The sequence below is a fragment of the Pelobates fuscus genome, chromosome 2, assembly GCF_036172605.1.
Source record: "Pelobates fuscus isolate aPelFus1 chromosome 2, aPelFus1.pri, whole genome shotgun sequence".
Classification (NCBI taxonomy): Eukaryota; Metazoa; Chordata; class Amphibia; order Anura; family Pelobatidae; genus Pelobates; species Pelobates fuscus.
The window spans coordinates 279,356,991-279,372,118 of NC_086318.1; the positions used below are offsets into that span (position 1 = coordinate 279,356,991).

Sequence of the window (15,128 nt, forward strand, 5' to 3'; positions counted from 1 at the left end):
ACAAGTCACATAATAACAACAATATTGACCACACTAGTTGAAAGAATGTTCTTGTAGCATCCTGTAAAACCAGGAAATCCTAACTTTCAATGTAAAAGAGAAGTAGACACCATCCGTGGAGAGTAGTCAACCAGTGTCAAATTACAAATAGAATAGGGGATAATCTGCTAAATGCAAATAAAATAAAACAACATAGCGTATAACTGTGTGGGGACTAATAATAGTGTGCAATCACAATTGGTCATTCACAAATCTTTGGAGTTAAAACAGCCATGAATGATATATTTTTCTTCAGTATCCACTGTATTGTCCCTCCTCGCATATCCATCAGCGAATTGGTGTATATAGCTCAAAGGAGAAAAATATATACAAAATGTAGTCCACTTTCAGAGTATATTAAAAGGTATTTTAATAATTTACATTTAAGTATAAAACAAACAGCATGACACCATGAAAATGTCCATTCTATTTGTACATACCTATTGAAGACAAGAGGAAGGCTTTGGGGATTTACCTGGATACTTCACCTAAAAGACAGGGAAGTCCTGGTTTGCTTTAAATTGTATATTTTTTTCACTGGGGTTGTGTTCACATATACTGCTGTCTTCGATGTGTCAAATTAAGCTGAAAGAGAGTGTAAGAGGTTTTAATCATATGTAAGTGAACCATGAACAAACAAATGACCATCACAATATTAATTTGTTCAACAAAGCATCATGTTTGCCTCATTCCATTTTAAACATGGATTCCTTCGTTTTTTTTTTTGTTTTTTTTTTGTTTCCTGTATACAACAGTTTTTGAAACACAACTCAGGAAGAGATACAAAGCTAGTGAACCACTCATGGACAGCTGTTTCATTGATGCAAACATCAGCATGAGGTTGGTTACTGGCTTGCTATTGAGGCTTAGCAGTACTTGCGAAGCCAGCGGCTCACTGGCTTTTTATCTATTTCTGAGTTGTGTTTCAAAGCTCTTGTATACAACAAACACAAACTCTAAGGAATCCATGTTTAAAATGGAATGAGGCAAACATTTAATACTTTGTTGAACTAATTTGTGTGTGTGTGTGTATATGCTAGAATGACAAATCCGAAGATAAATTCAGCAATAAATTAAACATATGAGTAAAGAGATGGAGAAATATTTGCCTCCTGTCAATACTAAAATGAAGATTAAGTACACTAAAGCTAGCATAATCTTTAATTTTACCACGTGACAAGAGGCTTAATATTTAGCAATTTTAGCGCTATGCCATCAGTGAAAAGCGGCATTAGAAGGACAAGTAAATTAGAAATTCCGAAACATTTTCTTGAGGCCAGTACGTCTCTTGAAGGATGTCTGACTGGGTAGCTCCCACCACAAAGGCTGAAGATGCTGCCACACCCCAACAGTGTGCGCCAAACGAGTGATCAATACCGGCCTGGAATAGTAACCATTGGACTCATCTAGACAAAGAAGTAACCAAAACTGGACATACAACTAACATAGGAGATTAATATCTGATGGGAGTATGGCGGGCAACGTTTTGATTCTGATGGAGAAAAAACTGATTTAAAAAAAAAAAAAAAATGACTTTGAGTTAGATTTAGTACAATGAGAAACGCGGAAAATAGGCATCCACTTTGAAAGCGCGTACGTCTGAGACCCAACGAAACAACACAAAGAAGAGTAATTTTAGCCGTAAGTTGATGCAGCAACAATCCAACGTTAGGAAGCCAATCTTTTAAAAAGCTAAGAACTTTGCCAACATCCCATAGAGTCATGTAGTTAGGCACTGGTGGTCGCCAAAGTCAAATATGTGGAGTGTTGATCATTATTTAATGTGTAGTTTGCAATACATATGTGTATTCTATGGTGTGGTGCATATATATATATATATATATATATATATATATATATATATATATATATATATATATATATAATATGAATGTACATTTAGCTGTATAAAATAGGTGTATGAAATATTGCAGGCCTTTTTGCTTAGATTTGAAAAAAGTTAAATTGTCAATGACATTTCCACAAGGTTAACAGCTAAAAGGTTGAAGTTAAATTAGAGCAAACACATGTGTTGTCAGTCAAATGTATACAAAACACTTCAGTTAATTTTGAAGCTAACTATAGGCAGAGCCATCTAGGGTATATCCCAAACTTAGATATCCAATACATTACATCATGCAACAAGTTAGAAAACCTTTTTGGGAGTATTACACAGGTGGGGGCTGCTTTATGGAGGACAAAATGGCTATTTAACTGAAGGAGAAAGAGTGAGACGTAGTCATTCAGTCTTTCATTCATTCATCTACTCTTACTCTGCATGCTGTCACCACACATCTGAAAGGTATACAGGGACATATGCTGTAGCCACTAATACATTTGGTAAGCTTAATTATTTACTGACTATTTTTGCTTTCTGTAACATTCATTCAATACACTTTTATCTTATATTTATTTGAGTCATTGTTTCATTTATTACAATATTATTACAGTGCCTTTTGGGTCTTCAGACACTGGATTATTTTAGTGATAGTCAAGTTATCATCTAGAATGGTTAAGGAAAACAGTATTTATAAGTAATTTGGGAACAGAAGGGTCTGGTCCGTATACAGCTATAGATTGCATAAAGACACACTAAGCTGAGAATGACCCGGAGTGACCTTTTGTCGGTAAGGGTCCACATCATACCTGAAGCAAGCCATAACTATTAATATTGAAGGATCACCGAAAACCGACAAAATACCCCAGAGTAATAGGCAGATCAACGGTTCAAATGTTTGCTTTGAACCGGAATGTGGGCGTCTGAGATGTCTACACAAATCACATTAGATCAATATGACTTACCATCTGAAAAGAGAGGCGACAGAGTTCAAGATAGAAAAAAACAGGGTCTGTAAGGAATCAAGATTTTGTCTCACACACCAATTGACTCAGGACTGCTGTGCTGAGCGGCAAACATCTCCTCGTTCCTGGAGCCAAGGAGCCCCAAATGAGATCTCTTGTTGCCAGCGATAATTCCTCGATACTCCAGGCACCTCTGATAGGCTGCAAGCCACTAAAGAGAGGCGTCCATCCTGTAACATTGAATGATAATTCCCTACTCGGTCCCTGAGTAACAAGGGACCGTCTGGTAAGAGAAGAGGGTACTTGCAAGAGAGGGTGAAAAGGTCCAGGAACCAAGGTTGATTCGGCCACCATAGAGTTAGGAGCACTATCACCTTCTGTAGGCAAATGTGGTGCAGAACTCTATGGAGAATGCATCCACTGCAGCACTCTTCGGGTCAGGCAACCAACTGTAAAGGACCGGTAGTTGGTGCAGGATGCAAAGTGGTACAATCACAGTGGGCCTCTGTGTGTGTCCACATTTGTAAATAGTCAGGAATCCAGTTGTCAATCGCTGTTGTCCCGCCAGGGATGGGAGAACCAGTCTGCCGTGAGATTGGTGTCCCCCGGAAGATGTTCTGTCAACCATGTTATGTTGCGTGGGAGGCAATAATCACATATCTTTTTGTGAGTCCTGTTAATGTCTGGGAACATGCCCGGTGAGATGGTTGATCTAGCGGATGGCTGAGACATTGTCCATGAGGAGGAGAATACAGCAGTTGGATGCCCCTTTCGCCAGGCTGCTTATGGCAAAGGTGCCTGCCAGCAGCACTAGACAATATGTAGGGAGAGTTCCTACTTCATCCATACACCACCTTTCGAATATCCTTGCGTATGTCTGAAATTTCCGTTGAAGGTAGTTGGAGCATTCAGGAATTGGATACATTGAGAGTGAACCAGTGCAATTTTTTTCTGGTTGAAGCTCAGGGGTACCATGAAGCTCAGGGGTCCCAGCAATTCCATCATGTATGTGGTGTGTGACAGTAGTTGCATGTTTTTCTGAGGTGGGCCATGTGTCGAAACCAACCTTGCCACGTGTCCTTGGAGGGGGCTGCTTGCCCGCCTCTTGCCTTTGGACTATGGCCCTGGGAGATTGGGCCCTTCTACAAAACGTATTCGGCCCTAACAGAGTGCAAGTCACTCATTCTGGCCCTTTAAACACAGTGGGGCCATTTGGTACTTGCCCTGTGTGAGCAGTGATACCCCCAGATAGCTATGCCATGGAGCCTATTCATATAATGAAAGACTATGGGAAAGACTTTGGCTCCATGGCAATTAAACTGTACTTGTGTGGTCTGCGTGCCATTCACCTAATAATGTGCACGCAGACCTGAGCTATCTGGGGATATGTTACATGTCTGTGTGAAATGTATAAAAAAGTGACTTTATATATTTTAAAACATAATCCTGTATTTAGGTCCCCACATGTGTAATGGAGTTTGTCTTTGACCTGGGAGATAATTGGATTACTTCTCCAATTATCTCCAGGGCAGAAGGGAGGAAGCCATGATGCATTGTGGGGATGTTTTACTTTTACAGATTAAAATACTGCCAGCCAGGGGGAACAAAATATACTTTTACTAACTTTTGAACCTCTGGTCTGATTCATGCCATATTTTAATATGTTGTTCCCCTGAATGGATTGATTGTTGATATGTATTTTTATGTGAATGTGATGTATGGTTTTAAAGTTACAGAGTATGTGTGGAAACTGTATTTTACTGTATGTAATGATTATGTTAATAGCTTATCTGAGGGGAGGGGATGTGTGGGTTGTATTGTTACTTGATTGGTTGTTTTATGCCTCCCCCTGGGTGTGTCCTGTATGTGCAGAACTGTAATAAAGAGGAAGCTGGGTGTTCCAGACCTGAGATTCTGCTTGACCCTCAAACCAATGTGTCATCTCGTTTTTGGGGGAATTGGATTGTATGCTGACTGCCAGGAGTGTAAGCGGATTGTATGCTTTTCCTGTTCGGCTGATTCCAGGGTTCGTGTATTGGAGTTCGGAAGGTTGGTGATTGTAGTAGCTGCTGGTCTATGGAAAAGGGGGATATCGCCTAAACTGGGTTTTATCCTCTTGTAAGTGAAACGGTCCGTTACAATTGGTGGCAAGCGGCGGGATCGTTCCTACAACCAGAGGGACAGCTACAGACAACACCATTCCTGGATTACAAATTGAGGGCAACGCTAGTACCCGTACAGCGACCCTATCTACAAAGGAACTCAGAAAATGGAGGAGAAGTTGCAGGATAGATTGTACGGTTCCGTATTCCGGAGGTCTGGAGCTGTGTCAGAAGAGGACATGTTGATGTACAGAGAGACTGCCAGAGCCAGATTGTGGGACGAAGCCCTAGAGGAAGTACAGTATTCAAGAGGGGATCGGCGCCGCAGCAGAAGGCAGTGAATCCTGGCTCGAATGGCAGAGTGGATGCCCCTCCTGAGGAAAAAGACCGAAGAAGCGTGGGGAACTAGACTCGAGATCTTAGTATATGGAGAACTGGTGTTAGACGACGCATACCAGGCGATACAGTGGTACGCAGCTCAGTGTGTCCCCGAGATGGCAGAGTATGAGTTCCCAGAAGGTGGAGATTACGCTGGCCCTGGCCTATTTTGGGATAATATCAAAGATGAGGACTTTGGGACAGCTACCGACTCTCGTTTTTGGGACCTGTGTTACGACCGAGAAGACATACTGGGTCTCCCTAGCGCTATTGACCTTGAGGCAGACCTACGGTATTTGGTCACCCAGGAATGGAACCTGGAGTGGGATTACCTGCGACTCATCAATGAGGCCCGGGAAGAGACAACCGGCTCTCTTCCCCAACAGCAACCAGCGGTACCCGAGGTAGCGGACCTCCTAGACTGGTCCTGTGAGGATCCCCAGCGGCAGTGTGTATCCCAGGGAGCTGAAGGTGCCGTCCTTCCTCCCCAGCAGCAGTGTGTATCCCAGGGAGCTGAAGGTGCCGTCCTTCCTCCCCAGCGGCAGTGTGTATCCCAGGGAGCTGAAGGTGTCGTCCTTCCTCCCCAGCGGCAGTGTGTACCCCAGGGAGCTGAAGGTGCAATCCTTCCTCCCCAGCGGCAGTGTGTATCCCAGGGAGCTGAAGGTGCTGTCCTTCCTCCCCAGCGGCAGTGTGTATCCCATGGAGCTGATGGTGTCGTCCTTCCTCCCCAGCGGCAGTGTGTACCCCAGGGAGCTGAAGGTGTAATCCTTCCTCCCCAGCGGCAGTGTGTATCCCGTGGAGCGAAAGGTGCCGTCCTTCCTCCCCAGCGGCAGCGTGTACCCCAGGGAGCTGATGGTGTTGTCCGTCCTCCCCAGCGGCAATGTGTAACCCAGGGAGCCGAAGGTGTCGTCCTTCCTCCCCAGCAGCAGTGTGTACCCCAGGGAGCTGAGGGTGCAATCCTTCCTCCCCGGCAGCAGTATGTACCCCAGGGAGCTGAGGGTGCCATCCTTCCTCCCCAGCGACAGTATGTATCCCAGGGAGCTGAAGGTGTCATCCTTCCTCCCCAGCGGCAGTGTGTCCTGCAGAGAGCAGAGACCGTCAGTCTCACACCCCAGCAGCAGGACAAAATAATGAAAGGGGAGACAGCTGGTCCCCCTCTCCGCCAGCAGAGAGAGTGTCAGGGAGAGGAGCGTGTTAACCCCTCTCCCCAGCGGCAGCCTAACCCACCAAGGGGAGATGTTGAGCCCCGCAACTGTGCAGATGGGGCCGTAGTCTCTGCGCTTACAGCCCAAGGGGTAGGGACGGTCGGTCCTGTTCCCCAGCCCCAGAGCTGTGTACCCAGAGGGGAGACGGTCGGTCTCCCCCTCCCACAACCAGGCTCCAATCATGCTACTTCCGTGGTAGCGCTGGCACCAGGGCAGAGTACCACTGGTCTCTGCCTACTCAGCAACCCACCAAGGCAGTCTACCAGCTCCTCGCACAGCCGTGGTGAGGAACCTGAACCTGGACAAGCTGCTTTATCCAGGTGGAGTAAACATTTATTGTGGGTGGGAGGTACTGCTGTTTGTGCTTCATGGGTGGGTTGCTGGACTAACCAGGGCACTGACCGGCAGGAGGTCAGATACCCTGTTAGTCTGGGGGGTAAGGGGGAGAAGTGTGGCGAAACCGACCTCGCCACGTGTCCTTGGAGGGGGCTGCTTGCCCGCCTCTTGCCTTTGGACTATGGCCCTGGGAGATTGGGCCCTTCTACAAAACGTATTCGGCCCTAACAGAGTGCATGTCACTCATTCTGGCCCTTTAAACACAGTGGGGCCATTCAGTACTTGCCCTGTGTGAGCAGTGATACCCCCAGATAGCTATGCCATGGAGCCTATTCGTATAATGAAAGAATATGGGAAAGACTTTGGCTCCATGGCAATTAAACTGTACTTGTGTGGTCTGCGTGCCATTCACCTAATAATGTGCACGCAGACCTGAGCTATCTGGGGATATGTTACATGTCTGTGTGTAATGTATAAAAAGTGACTTTATATATTTTAAAACATAATCCTGTATTTAGGTCCCCACATGTGTAATGGAGTTTGTCTTTGACCTGGGAGATAATTGGATTACTTATCCAATTATCTCCAGGGCAGAATGGAGGAAGCCATGATGCATTGTGGGGATGTTTTACTTTTACAGATTAAAATACTGCCAGCCTGGGGGAACAAAATATACTTTTACTAACTTTTGAACCCCTGGTCTGATTCATGCCATTTTTTTAATATGTTGTTCCCCTGAATGGGTTGATTGTGGATATGTATTTTTATGTGAATGTGATGTATGGTTTTAAAGTTACAGAGTATGTGTGGAAACTGTATTTTACTGTATGTAATAATTATGTTAATAGCTTATCTGAGGGGAGGGGATGTGTGGGTTGTATTGTTACTTGAATGGTTGTTTTATGCCTCCCCCTGGGTGTGTCCTGTATGTGCAGAACTGTAATAAAAAACAGGCTGGGTGTTCCAGACCTGAGATTCTGCTTGACCCTCAAACCGATGTGTCGTCTCGTTTTTGGGGGAATTGGATTGTATGCTGACTGCCAGGAGTGTAAGCATGGTTGGCTAACCTGTGGTTAATCATGCTCTAGCCAGTCTCTGTCGACCACTTACTTTCGGGTAGTAGGGTTGTGTGCATGAAGTGTGCGTGCTTATATTATTATAATGTTCTAAACATCTTATTTTAGCTTTTCATCCAGTCCTCCCCACATATTGTGCACCACAACCACAAGGTACACAACATGTGTGGAGGAGCAAATATAGCCTTTGATCTTACAGACTTCAAGGCAAAAATGTCTACATGCTTTAAAATTTCCACAAGTGTGAAAGCCAATATTACGTTCATCTTTATCAACTTTATTGCGAAAGGTGCTTGTTGCTAAAATGTTTTAAAAATTGTTTCACTTTTTAAAAATCGTTTTTGTGTTATTAGGGATTTTTATTTTTAGAAAATCATCTTCTAAAAAAAGTGACCAGTGGTTTTTTTTTTTTTTTTTTTTTTTTTGTTTTTTTAATAATTTGTTGAATATCAAAGGTTTTGGGATTATAGTGCATATTACAAGTGTATTCATAATCAGAATTTTCCCTAGTGTGTTTATTATTCTGCAAAAAAACTCTCCTCTCTCTATTTTATTAATTTCTGCATTTAAGAATTCTTCAGAATAGCCCTTTTCTAGAAATTGTTCCTTTAAAATTTCACTTTGGGTAAAATACATATCCCTATCTGTACAGTTCCTTTTGAAAAAAGGTCTTGGTTTTGATTTGTAGTTTCTATATAGAGCGTGAGATCCAAGAAGTCAATTTATAGTTTTCCAAAATTCAGAGTGAATTTAAGAGATACATTATTATTATTATTATTATTATTATTATTATTATTATTATTATTATTATTAATAGTAATAATGGAGGTAATACAATCATATAGGGTCTCTTCAGACCCTTGCCAAATAATTAAATTGTCATCAATGTACCTTCTCCAGAGCACAAAGTTTGCACCAAAGGAATTGTTATTGCCATATAGTTGACCGCTCTCAACAATCCATGAAGATGTTGGCATAACTTGGCACAAACTCGGTGCCCATGGTGCCCATGGTGGTACCATTGATCTGTATGTATAACTCATATTAAAGACATAGATATTATGGTTTAAAATAAACTCAATTGATTTTAATAAAAATTCGCCAAAATTCGAGTTAATATCGTTATCTATTTCTAAATTAGATCTGACTGCTTTTATCCCTTTTTTGTGTTCTTTAATTGTGAAGAGGGAAGTCACATCCAGAGTTGCCCACATGAAATTATCTTGCCATTCTAAATCATTTAGCTGTTGTATAAGGTGCTTAGTATCTTTTAAATATGAATTGGCATTCTGTGCACATTTCTGCAAAAATAAATCAATAAATTCCAAAAGTTTAGATTCAAGGAATCTATACTGCTGATTATTGATCTGCCTGGTGGTTTATTTTTGCATTTATGGACTTTCAGCAAAAAAGTGGCTATTCTTGGTGACTAAAAACATTTTCATCAATTAGATCTTCTTTAGCTTTTTCTAATAGTTCTTTTAGTTTGTATTAAATTGTGCATTTGGGTTCGTTTTGAGTTTGAGGTAGGTCAGTTGGTCATCTAATAATCTATGAGTCATTCAAATAATATTTTTTAGACATTACAACAACAACTCCTCCCTTAACTGCATTTTTAATCACTATGTCCTTCCTTTTTTAAAATAAAAATGTAATTTTGTTGGTTAAATTGTTCCAATTACTATTTTTATGTTGTTTCATACACATATCTTCAAAGTCCTTATTGACAATCTTTTGGAAGGCCACCATTTGAGAAACCTTGTCATTTGGTAAGAACGTGGATTTGGGTCTAAATCTTGTGATTGGTTCTGTACTCTCAAGCTTAGAGCCAATCAATGATCAATCTATTCCGTGATCTCCCCTCTTTTTGGGTCTCGCCCCTTCCCTAAAATATCCCTCGTATCATTTCTAGTGCACTCAGAAAAGGTTGAGACTTGAGTCCTTGGATTCACAGTATATTTCTGCCTGTGTTCCTCTCTTGTTCTATACGTGGGACGCTTAGGTGTTTCGACAGAGTTTTGTCTATTTGAATGGGTATTTCTAAAATAACTTGTATCCTTCTGACCTCTTCTGTCTGTCTTTCTCTGGTCATACCAAATCTTTCCATTGTCTTTCTTAAAAATATGTTATAATCATTTTAACTTTAATTGAATGGAGACATTTTTCTTTGTCATCCTTATCTCGTAAATATTTATATATTTTTTGTTTCTGCTATTATGTCATTTAATTTTTCAAAAAAAATTCAGACAAAATTTTATCTTTTCTGATGAACTCAGGAGAGTTATTATCAAGTTTATGTGAATTTGCCAGGTTATCAATTTCTTGGTTGACATTTTGTAAATTCTCTCTCTCAAAATAAATTATAATCTCCATTAGAATTAATGATCACTTTTTCCAGAGCTATGTCTTAGAGTGTGGCATAATTAGATTTTTCTAAGCCATTTGCTGGTCTTTTGTCCAATCTTAAGCCCCTCTTTTATATAGGACTCTTAAAATGAGATTTACCACCATTTTTGTTGATACTTTTTTCTAATTTAGTTGAATAATCATCTATGTTTTTAACCATATCATGGCAGGGTTCTTTTCTTGTATTATTAAACAATTATTGGGATGTAGATTCTCTCATTTGTTTGAGGTCTGGAAACATGTTCATAAATAAAACCAGATATGGGTGAGTGAGAGGTAAAAAACTACAAATATACAATATAAACTTATCACCCTTCAAATGATGTGGAAATACACAGTGTGAATATATGGAATAGTTTTACCTATAGAATCTGCAACTTCTTGGAATAATCTGCTACATTTTGTATATTCTCTTATTTATATATTTTTACCTTATTTTCATATTTTAAAATATGAGAAACTTGCTTATGTAGCTTGATATGAGAATCCTGGAGACTATGAATTATACATTTTTTAAAAGTTTTTTTTGTAATATATATATATATATATATATATATATATATATATATATATATATATATATATATATATATATATTTATGTTTTATGTGTGGTGTGACTGAATGGCTTTTGAAGAGACTAAATGGATCCTCTGACCATAGGCTTGTGTATATATTTATTCTGGTATGATTATAGCTTTGTATTTTGTTTTTAAATGTAAGATCATGATACATGTATATTGTTTCATTTTATATATCATTTGCGAGTTACATTGGGACTCTATAAAGACGGTATAAGGAAGAAATGTCATGCAGCGGCTGAAGTGGAACGCGAGTGCTCTTCCGACCCTCTGGTTAATGGAACACAGACACCTTACGCGCACAAGGCAAGACGACACACGAAAGTGAGGTTTGGATCACATTCGGCAATTACAAGTTACAGCTCAGACCATTCGATACGGATAGGCTGACAGCAATCGCGGGAGTGGCGTCTTCACATTCAAAACCGTGCCAGATGACACACAATGAATTACACCACACGGTAGATTGGACTGTTACTATTACCTCTGAGGAAGTCCAAACGCGTAGGGTTGGACCACTGTAGGAATTTTTGTATTTAATTTATGTATTTATTTTATTGAAAGATATGGTATAAAGTATACACTGACTAGTGTAGTTGGTGTATATTTTATACCAAATCTTTCAATATTGTAAATTGATTGTGGGAAAAAAGGGTATTACACTTTAAGTGTTGAGCTGTTTTTTTTTTTTATTTAGGCACTATAGAATATGACTCATTATCTCTGAAAAGGTTTATTTTTCTGTTTTTACTTACTTATTTTGCTTATTTTTTTTTTTTTTAAATTCTTTATTTTGTTGTGCATTAAATAGACAAGGTACATTTTATACTAGCAATGCCACAACAGCAAATGCCAGAGTTTTCATAAGCATATATATACAATCATATGGCATGGGTAGACTGTGCACATTTTTATATTATATAAGAGTAGACAACAGAACGATGCTGAACTTAACGTATATATAAAACATTAAACAGGCTTATCTCCGAGTAATGCTATATAAGAGTGTTGCAAATGCTTGTCTGAGAGTGCTAGGATAGATGCTTGTTCCCGAGGGGACTATCATTTTGCGTAGTTTAGTTGTTGGGCTGCTAAATAATAAAACCTGAAACTTAGTATGATTGCACCGTGCTCAGTGGCGATTAAGGGCAGGTAAGCAGTGCCTGACTAGTTAAGAGTTGTATATTAGCCATTTAGCTTAATTGCACGCATTTTGCTCTGTCATCGAGAGTGGCACTTTCAAGGCTGGTAGTAAAATGCCGCTTGGTTATGTTAGCCTGAAATCGCTGAATAATAATGAGCTGCCTAATTTTCTAGCAGTTAAAACTTAGAGGCTAGATATGAAGTACAAAATGACCCGCTAAGCTATGGTTAAAGTACATGCTCGGCAACTTGTGTGTGCTAGATTCACACCTATGTGTAGACCTGTCTAGATCATCCTTTATAGAGCGTGGTAGGCCGACTGATGCGTTTTTACAGGGTAAATTCTCGCTTGAAATAAACAGACCGAGGCTGCAGGGCATCTATTAATGCTCATCATACTAAAGAGGGTGTCGTTATACTTGTTGTTATTAGCTGGCATGAGCAGTTCTGCTGTGTTGAATAACCCTGGGAGAAACCTGGCACTATAAGATTAGATACAGCTTCGGGTGCATACGCTAAAATACGGGCGTGCAGCTGCTGGGTGGTCGGTTAAGGTAGAAGTATTCCAGCCACCTTGTGCTGGGATAGGAGGTGGGCAAGTATCGGGGGGTGTTACAGTTAGCACTCACTGCGTATTGCGCAACAGGTGGTATGCGTTTCGGCAGGGCCGTGGTCGAAGTTTAAGAGACTGATATACATTAAAAGGGTGCATTCAAGATAAACATAAACTGTAAATGGTCACAAACAAATTAGAAATGCATGTAGACTCTAATAAGGCCTATGTTAGGTGGATTGCTGAGCCTTGTGATGGCGGACACTAAGTCCCGAGATGGGTGCGGTTGTCCCCTGCGTGCCTGGTGAGACATATGTGTCCTGTGCGCCCTGCGTGGGGCTGTGAGTAGCTGATAAGTAAATTTAAAAAGAGAACAGAAAATGCAAGATATGCTAACCGTGAACTTGAGTCCATGTGGGAATCAGTCCTTTCCCTGATTAGGGGTGGTGTGTGGTTCCGACAATGAGGGCAGCCAGGCATCGCCTGCTTTTTCAGGTGGAGGTAGCTGCGTAAGTGTCCATCTGGGTGCCTTGTGGTACAAATGGGGTAATGTTGGCAGGGTCCCATCTGTTGGTCGAGGGGCCGTGCTCTCCGGGTCCATATTGGTGTAAAGCTTCTGCTGGCAGTTTTTGCAGGAGTGCTGCTGCGTCCTGCATGTTCTGCACTATGTGTTCGGTGTCCCCGTGCTGGATGTGCAGTTTTCTCGACGGGCGCCACTGGAATCGTATATCATGGGCCCGGAGCAGGGTGGTGAGTGGTCTCATCGTTGCCCTCCATTGAAGGGTATTACCCGTGAGATCGGCATAGAAAGTAAGGGACATATTTCCGAAAGCGTAGGTGCCTGTCCCTTTGAGTGCCGCTTGTACCATCGCTTTATCCGCTCTACTGCGGAACTTCACCACCAGGTCCCGGGTCGCTGTGGCAGGAGCTTTCCGGGGTTTGGGTATGCGGAAGACCTCTTCAGGTATCACGTTTTTGGCCCGTTTGGGTGTTAGGAGGGCCTCCAATAACCTCCGCAGCAGATGAGGGAGCTCTGTCGTCGGCACCTCTTCTGGTATTCCCCTCACTTTGAGGTTATTTCTGCGCCTTTCATCCTCCAGCGTTGCGAAGCGCAGGTCTGTCAGGCTCTGTTGTTTCTTTATTTCGGCCATTTCACCACGGAGTTCCGTAATGGAGCGGGTCGCGGCCTCTGCCAAGGTTTCCACCCTGCCCAGGCGGCTCACCATCCCTTTAAGGTCAGTACGGATTAATGCCATGTCAGCCTGGATGGTTCTTTGGAGGTCCCCCAGCATTGCTTTGAGGGTTGCCTCCGTCACAGGTGCTGAGGCCTTTGGGGCCGGCCGCGGTTGTGGTAGTTGAGGCAGCCCCAGGATGCTGTCGTCCAGGGATACGTCCTCCGAAGAGTCAGTCAGTTCTCCGAGGTCGGCGGCCATCTTGGGCCCGCATGCACCTTGCGCTTGTCGGAACATTTCCCCTATGGTCATGCCCGGCTGGAACTTGTCTGACTTTTGCTTCTTCGTCTTTCTGCCCATTGTCTGCTTGGGGTTGATTTCAGCGTTTTTCCCTGAATTGTGGGGGTCACAGTTTAGTGTTAAGTAATGTCGCTCACGGAGCTCTGTTCACACGCGTCCGTCCTGTTCAAGCGCTCGGCTCCGCCGCTTATTTGTTTTTTTATGTGCAATAAATTGTCTTGTTAACACAAGAAGCAGTGCTTCTTATTCTTCACGGCAAAAAACTGTGAATGCTCACTGGGGATCACACTGTATTAGATCAAAGAAAACTTTGATTAGTTGTCTATTTATACCTTCCAAATTGATTGATGAATGCGTGCACGCTTTCCCTAGAAGTAATTCACACCTGAGACAAAGTTTCTGATCAGTGAAAAACCACGGAAAATTCTTTATTCCCCGAAGTGGGGGCTCCTTCTTAAAGCAAAAAATGTGTCACAGTTTAAACATACTGTATACATTCAACAATTGGTTAACAGTCTAAGGGGTCTTGTTTAAACCCACCCTACAGGATGTGATGTCATCATTACAGAATTCTCCCCCGTATATTCCAGCTCCGTCCTGGATACACAGTGGGAGGGGGAGTGAGTAGTTTCTTTGTTACTTTAACAGTGATTCTCCATTTTGTTACATGTGGCATATAACTGTTAACTGGCACAAAGGAAGTGGGGGAGGAGTTAGTAAAGGAAGCTGTTAACACAGGAATGTGTTACAAGAAACTTGCAGAGAAAATAGTGACTGAACACATTGTGGGGGGATATTTACTCTAGCAGCCAGTTTTAACATAGTGAACACAGAATAAATAGACATTAGTAAATAGCCATTTTGGTTTAATTCTTCTGTCCATAACAGTCCCCCCCTTAAAATGACTATACTTCTCCTGCGACAGACTTCTGCCCGTAGAGACAGACACTATCCCTGAATGTCCTTAAGAGGAAGTAGCTATTGATTTAGTGCGGTGGGACTGTAAGGGTGTATCACGGTCTATGTCATCAATCTC

The 15,128-nt window shown here is 41.8% G+C and overlaps 1 protein-coding gene across 1 annotated transcript in view; it reads left to right on the top strand.

Moving 5' to 3' along the window:
- Positions 1–15,128, top strand: part of GALNT2 (polypeptide N-acetylgalactosaminyltransferase 2) — a 777,588-nt gene that overhangs the window by 519,401 nt on the left and 243,059 nt on the right. The gene's annotated exons all lie outside the window — the stretch shown is intronic.